This window comes from Sapajus apella, unplaced genomic scaffold (genome assembly GCF_009761245.1).
Source record: "Sapajus apella isolate SASKATOON/1434 unplaced genomic scaffold, GSC_monkey_1.0 scaffold2484, whole genome shotgun sequence".
NCBI lineage: Eukaryota > Metazoa > Chordata > Mammalia > Primates > Cebidae > Sapajus > Sapajus apella.
In genome coordinates, this window is record NW_022439410.1 from 1 (window position 1) to 7,955 (window position 7,955).

Consider the following 7,955-nt stretch of genomic DNA (forward strand, 5'->3'; position numbering starts at 1 on the left):
ATTTGAGGCCAGGAGTTCAAGACCAGTCTGGCCAACATGGTGAAACCTGTCTCTACTAAAAATACAAAAATTATCCAGGTGTGGTGGCAGGCACCTGTAGTCCCAGCTACTCACACCTGTAATCCCAACACTTTGGGAGGCCAACGCAGGAAGATCATTTGCGGTCAGGAGTTCAAGACTAGTCTGGCCAACATGGTGAAACTCTATCTCTACTAAAAATACAAAAATTGGCTGGGCATGGTTGCAGACAACTGTAATCTCAGCTCCTGAGAAGGCAGAGAACTACAGAGTGAGAATCACTGGAACCTAGAGGCAGAGATTGCAGTGAGCTGACATCATGCTACTGTACTCTAAACTGGGTAAGACAGCAAGACTCCGTCTCAAAAATAAAAATGAAAAAATAAGCAAGAAAGTAATGGGAAGGGAAATATTTAAGGAAGGCAAATAAGAAATCATTTTTTAAAAAATTACTGGTAACTGATTTGAAATGAGTTACTAAAAAGATATATTCTTTCTCTTTTGAGCCTTAGAAAGGAAACCCATGAAAACATGTGCCTGAAAGAGAGGAAAGAACTAACATGTCTTAAGTAGGAAACAAAAGATTTCCAAACAGGCTGAAATCTCTTCCCAGTGTGCATAACAGGGACTCACAGGCTTGGGAGCTTTTGCCTTCTTTGGGATAGGGGAGAATGAAGGGCAAATGAAGAACATGGGGAAAGAAAAATGTTCTTTCCTAATCGGAAACAGGTTTGACTCTGAATTAATACTCCTTTCCTTCTTCTATACTTTAATAACTATTTGTGCTACATATGTTTACAAGTGTTCTGAGTTTCTGGGTAAAATAATATTTAAAGTCTCATTTCCACTTGTCCAACGCATTGTGAAATTTGAAGGCTTGTGCACCACTGTGGAAACTATGGGTGACATGTAGATTGTTCTGAAGCAGTGGTGGCCATTTTGATATCACCATTATTTATGGTACCAGAAGTTTGAAGTCCCTTCAACTATGAGAAAAGAAAAACAATGCACTAGCTTTTTTGTAAGACAAATATATATACTGACTGTTTATTTCACAATTTATACAGCCATTTATTTTTTAATCATTTTTTTTTTGAGACAATGTCTCATTCTGTCACCCAGGCTGGAGTGCAGAGGTGTAATCTTGGCTCACTGCAGCCTCCACCTCTCAGTTTCAAGAGATTCTCCTGCCTCAGCCTCCCTGAGTAGCTGGGACTATAGGCATGTGCCACCATGCCCGGTTAATTTTTTTATATTTTTAGTACAGACAGGGTTTCACCACATTAGCCAGGATGGTCTCAATCTCCTAACCTCATGGTTTGCCCGTTTTGGCCTCCAAAGTGCTGGAATTACAGGCATGAGCCACCGCACCTGACCTGTTTTTTAATCATTTCTAATTATATTCACAAGAATTCTAGGAATAAAGGAGCCCTGCTCTAGACTATTATTTTCTCTAAAGTTCTAGGTCTGTGTTACAGCTTCTGTCCTCTGAAGTGGAGGAGTGAGGCATGAGTCTTTCTAAAGTTCTGATAGCTCTCCTCGCCAGCTTCTGTCTTACCACTGCTTTTTACCAGCCAGCTGGCTCTGTTGGTTCATCACTTCCAATGTCCTTCTGGGGCTAATAACTGCAAAGGGTACCACATTAATTATTTTTTGTAAGAGACAGGGTCTTACTCCATGACCCAAGCTGGAGTGCAGTGGTGCAATCATAGCGTACTGCAGCCTCAACCTCCTAGGCTCAGGGAATCCTCTTGTCTTAGCCTCCTGAGTAGCTAGGACCACAGGCATGCACCACTACGCCTGGTTAAATTTTTTTTTTTTCTTTTAGATGTAGGCTCTTGCTGTGTGGTCCAGGCTGCTCTTGAATTTCTAGCTTCAAGTAATCCTCCCTTTCTTGGCCTGCTAAAGTGCTGGGATAATAGGGATGAACCACCACACCTGACCACTAATTTCAGTTTAATGCGATTGGAAATAAACATGAACACAGAAAGTGTCTAAAACGTATTTCCTTTTATACACATCCATATATGCACACACTTTGTAGTATCCACTTCCACATTACAAAATCTATGATTTCAAGTCAAAAAGCTTGGATTAAATTTGGTAAATTTAGTTTAGCATGTAATTCTAAATGGTTGAGTCATAAATAAGACCCAGGCCATATTCTTGTGGAGAAGTGGTTTTTACGAAAACAGCCAGTGGTCCTCGCTTGTTGTATAGGATGTTCTGAAGCAATCATTGCCATTTTGATATCACCATTATCAAATGGTCCACTTTGGTCCATTTTATCTCCCCACATAGGAAGACTTCATTAATAAAACGATAGAAACAGTATATCCATTCAACAAATATTTGTGAGCGCCATGTTCTAGGTGCTGAGGATTCACTAAGAAGCCAAACTATCGGGGATACAAGGCTGGTTCAACATATGCAAGTCTATAAACATAATTCGCCACATAAACAGAACCAAAGACAAAAACCACATGATTATCTCAATTGATGCAGAGAAGGCCTTTGATAAAATTCAACAGCCCTTTATGCTAAAAACCCTTAATAAACTAGGTATTGATGGAATGTATCTCAAAATATTAAAAGCTATTTACGACAAACCAACAGCCAATATCATACTGAATGGGCAAAAACTAGAAGCATTCCCTTTGAAATCTGGCACTAGGCAAGGATGCCCTCTCTCACCACTCCTATTCAATATAGTACTGGAGGTTCTAGCCAGAGCAATCAGGCAAGAAAAAGAAATAAAGGGTATTCAAATAGGAAAGGAGGAAGTCAAATTGTCTCTATTTGCAGACGACGTGATTGTATATCTAGACTCCATTGTCTCAGCCCAAAATCTCCTGAAACTGATAAGCAACTTCAGCAAAGCCTCACAATAGAAAATCAATGCGCAAAAATCACATGCATTCCTATACACCAATAACAAACTTACAGAGAGCCAAATGAAGAACAAACTGCCATTCACAATCGCCACAAAGAGAATAAAATACCTAGGAATACAACTAACAAGTAACGTAAAGGACCTCTTCAAGGAGAACTACAAGCCACTGCTCAACAAAATAAGAGAGGACAAAAACAGATGGAGAAACATTCCATGTTCATGGTTAGGAAGAGTCAATATCGTGAAAATGGCCATGCTGCCCAAAGCAATTTACAGATTCAATGCTATCCCCATCAAGCTACCTATGACCTTCTTCACAGAACTGGGAAAAATCACCTTAAACGTCATATGGAACCAAAAGAGAGCCCACATAGCCAAGTCAATTCTAAGCAAAAATAACAAAGCAGGAGGCATCACACTACCGGACTTCAAACTATACTACAAGGTTACAGTAATTAAAAGAGCATGGTACTGGTACCAAAACAGAGATATAGACCAAAGGAACAGAACAGAGGCCTTGGAGGCAACACAACGTATCTACCACCATCTGATCTTTGACAAAACTGACAAAAACAAGCAATGGGGAAAGGATTCCCTGTTTAATAAATGGTGTTGGGAAAACTGGCTAGCCATGTGCAGAAAGCAGAGACTGGACCCCTTCTTTACACCTTACACTAAAATTAACTCCAGATAGCTTAAATACTTAAACATAAGACCTAACACCATAAAAACCCTAGAAGGAAATCTAGGCGAAACCATTCAGGACATAGACGTAGGCAAGGACATCATGACCAAAACACCAAAAGCATTGGCAACAAAAGCCAAAATAGACAAATGGGACCTAATCAAACTCCACAGCTTCTGCACAGTCAAAGAAACAGTCAGAGTGAATCGGCAACCAACAGAATTGGAAAAAACTTTTGCAGTTTACCCATCTGACAAAGGGCTGATATCCAGAATTTACAAAGAACTAAAACAGACTTACAAGAAAAAACAAACAAGCCCATTCAAAAGTGGGCAAAGGATATGAACAGATACTTTACAAAAGAAGACATGCATGAGGCCAACAAACATATGAAAAAATGCTCATCATCACTGGTCATCAGAGAAATGCAGATCAAACTACACTGAGATACCGTCTCACACCAGTTAGAATGGTGATCATTAAAATATTTGGAGAAAACAGATGCTGGAGAGGATGTGGAGAAATAGGAACAGTTTTACACTGTTGGTGGGAGTGTAAATTGGTTCAACCATTGTGGAAGACAGTGTGGCGATTCCTCAAGGACCTAGAAACAGAAATTCCATTTGACCCAGCAATCCCATTACTGGGTATATATCCAAAAGATTATAAATCATTCTACTATAAGGACACGTGCACACGAATGCTCATTGCAGCACTGTTTACAATAGCAAAGACCTGGAACCAACCCAAGTGCCCATCGATGATAGACTGGACAGGGAAAATGTGTCACATATACACCATGGAATATTATGCAGCCATCAAAAATGATGAGTTTGTGTCCCTTGTAGCGACATGGATGAACCTGGACAACATCATTCTCAGCAAACTGACACAAGAGCAGAAGATCAAACACCACATGTTCTCACTCATAGGTGGGTGTTGAACAATGAGAACACATGGACACAGGGAGGGGAGCACTACACACTAGGGTCTGTTGAGGGAAAAGAGGAGAGGGGTCAGTGGGGGGTGGGGAGTTGGGGAGAGATAGCATGGAGAGAAATGCCAGGTATAGGTGATGGAGAGGAATGCAGCAAATCACACTGCCACGTGTGTACCTGTGCAAGAATCTTGCATGTTCTTCACATGTACCCAAAAACGTAAAATGCAATAAAATAAATAAATACATAAAAAGAAAATCAAAGGCAAAGATTTGAAAGATAAAGGTGTAAAATTAGCCTACAAATAAACAATTAAGATTGCAGTTTTCCAGGGAGTCAATAGGATGATAGAGAACCTGACAAGAATGAGGTCAGGGTGACCTGCATGGCTCAGAGGGATCACACAGAGAAGAGCAGAAATCATACTTGGAAAGAACTCCATTTCTGCCCTAAAAGTGGCCATTAGAGCCAAGCCAAGGGCAGTTGGCAGGTGATGGAGCCATGCCATGCTGAAGGCTGCCCACCACTGTTCAGGGTAGTGCTGTTCACACCCTGACAGAACGGCTAGCATTGCCTTCATTGCCCCACATGAAGGCCTTCCTCTGATTGCTGCTTGCACCTCATTCCATGAGCAGCCAGTAGAAATGTCACTCATGTACATCCTCATGTTTCACTCAACACATCTCAACTCTACTATAAATATTTTTCAATGACCCAGCACTTTTTATTGACCCTAAAAGAAAGGATGCATCTGTAGACACCTGAAGGGACTGGGCAGTGCAAAAAGAACAAGCAGCTCAACTTGGGTGGTTTCAGAAAACCAAAAAACAGTTCAAAACGTCACTTTGAGCCAGGACAGTGGAAAGAGCCACAGCTGTTTCATGAGTATCAACATTTTTATTAAACTCTACATTTATTAAAAGTGTTAAAAGATTTCATTCTCCCCTACAAAATATTTTACAATTAAAAAAAATCAAAAACTATGTTCTATTTTCTCAGCCACTGTACAAGTTACTGTTTCCATCTCCGGACTAGTCTCTGCCCTTCGAACATTCTGCCCTTCCCTCAATCCCTCCTCTTTCAATATCACTGTAAGCTTGTTTATAAAACCCTCTACCCTCTCTCCCCACCCCATGCCCTGCTCTGCTCTGCCCAGCCTGGCTTCTCTTTGAGATTCCAGGCCCTTGGCGGCAGGTGAAGCTGAATGGATGGGTGGGATGTACACAGGCATTGTCTGAGGGTCAAGAGTATGCTTCGTGCTTCTGGGAGAACCACTCTTTTCTTGGTCACTTTTTTCGGTCCAATGAACACCAGTTCCAAGTTAAATATTTGGCTTAGAGTTGCCCACAGCCACGCAGCTCTGCTTTTTCTGCATATTCCTCTGGGCGTGAGTCCATGACAGATGGGTCTTATGACTGTACCATTTGTTTGCTTGTGGATTGTTAGGGACAGGAAAGGGGCACATGACTAGAATGGGGCTTGATGGAGTCCCAGCTGCTCAGAGAGTAGGCACCAAAGCCCAGGGGAGGAGGTTTTGGTTTTCTAGTAGGCAAAGCAGGGCCAGCCAGGACTATGGAAGGTGGGGAAGAGGGGAGAAACATCCAACCACATAGCTCTGGAGTGAGCCGTGTTCCTTCTGAAAAGCCTCCTGTGCATCCTCCCACTTCATTCTGTAGGTCCCAGGAGAATTCCAAAGAGGAGGAAGAAAAAGAGGAAAATGATTCTGTTCTGCTGATGGGAAAAGGCTGGAGCTGACACAGTGTTCAAGGCTGGATAGAGGCCTGTGGCGATCTGCAGCTGTCACTGCTTCCCTGTTCTGCGAGGAAATTTGTGCAGGCCAGAAGTCAGGCACTCCGGGGCTACACCAGCTCTGTTCCTCATCCTTGCCTAATAAGACTGTATGCTGGTCCCTGCTGGACACAAATAAGACCACATGGTTTTACAGCTTTTTGTCTGTCGTCTCCACAGGGCTCCAGGTGTCTTCATCCTGCCCTGTGCCCAGCTGGTAGTTGGTGCCCATGCCCCAGGAGAAAACATGACCATCCTTGGTCACAGCATACCCCACAGATGCCCCACAAGCCACTGAGGAGACAGCAGGCAGCCTGGAGATGAGGGTGGGTGTGATCCTCTCCTCAGCCCTCTCCCGGATGCCCAGCCGCCCATATTCAGCCCTGCCCAGGCTGTATGCTTTTCCTTCTGAATCCATGCAGACTGTATGGTGCTTGCCACCAGAAAAACCCACCCAGGACTTGGTGGAATTCTTGAAGGATGTTAGGTTCTGGGGTTTGAAGCAAGATTCTATGCCCGGAGTTCCAAGCTGATGGTAGTTGGAGAGGCCGAAGCAATACACGTGGCCCTCTTGAGAGATGGCAAAGGTGAAATAGGTGCCACAGAAGGCATTCTGGAATCTCACTTGGCCCCAGCTTCTCCTGGGTTTCAGCATCACACACTTGGGGACCAGGAGTCATTCAAGGCCTTGCCGGCCACCATAGTTGGCAAATAACTCAGGCACACAGCCTAGTGGACCCTGTTCCCTGCAGTCCAATGGGTAGAGGTCACCATCAGCTGTCAGCATCATCAAGTAGTCATTTCCTGACGCCACTTTCACCACAGGCACATCTAGCTGGACCTGTACAGGTATGATGCTCTTCTTCATGGGCTCCAACAGTCCGATCACACTGTTATTGTCCCTAAGGAGCACCAGAGGAAGACTCGGCCATCCTGGGTGAGGGCTACTGTGTGACTGTCACCTGCTGACACCTTCTCTTGCAGCTCCGCTTTCCCAGGGACCATTTCGGAGCCCTCCACTGATGTGTCCCTTCTCAGGGCATCCTCATCAATCCAGCCAAAGGAGTAGACCTGGCCACTTTTGCTTAGACACTCAGTATGCATGCCCCCAGCCTCAGCCTGCACAACATCCTCTGCAATGGATACCAGGGCCGGCTTCTTCCTCTCCATCACATTCTCACCCAGCCCCAGCTGGCCCACGTCACCCTGGCCCAGTGTGAGCACCAAGCCTGGTTCTCTGCTGTGGGACCTGTGTGAGACCTTCACCTTCTTGTTTTTGGGGATGGTGTCTTCTGGGGGTGACCTTCTTTTAGCTATGCACTTTGGTGGTATCTTCCTTGTTGCATGTCAGCCCCCAGTATCAGCATTTTTAGCAGAACCTACTTCCCTCGGGCTGCAATTTTTCATACTGGAAAAGTGCAACCACCCCTCAACTGATCTCCCTGAAACTGTTCTCTCCACCCTCCAGTCTTTTCTATACATTGCTTGCAACAATTACCTTCCAAAAAAGCAAACGTGGTCATGTTTCCTCTCCAGAAATTTTTATTGCTCTGTTGTTACAGAGAAGGAGAAGGCCAGACTCAGCAGCATTAATTGCACTGCCCTTCAAAACCCGGTCCCAGTCAACATATTA

The 7,955-nt window shown here is 43.9% G+C and overlaps 1 pseudogene; it reads right to left on the reverse strand.

The window, feature by feature from the left end:
• Positions 1 to 6,104: 6,104 nt before the first annotated feature.
• Positions 6,105 to 7,658, reverse strand: LOC116547246 (annotated as a pseudogene).
• Positions 7,659 to 7,955: the final 297 nt, after the last annotated feature.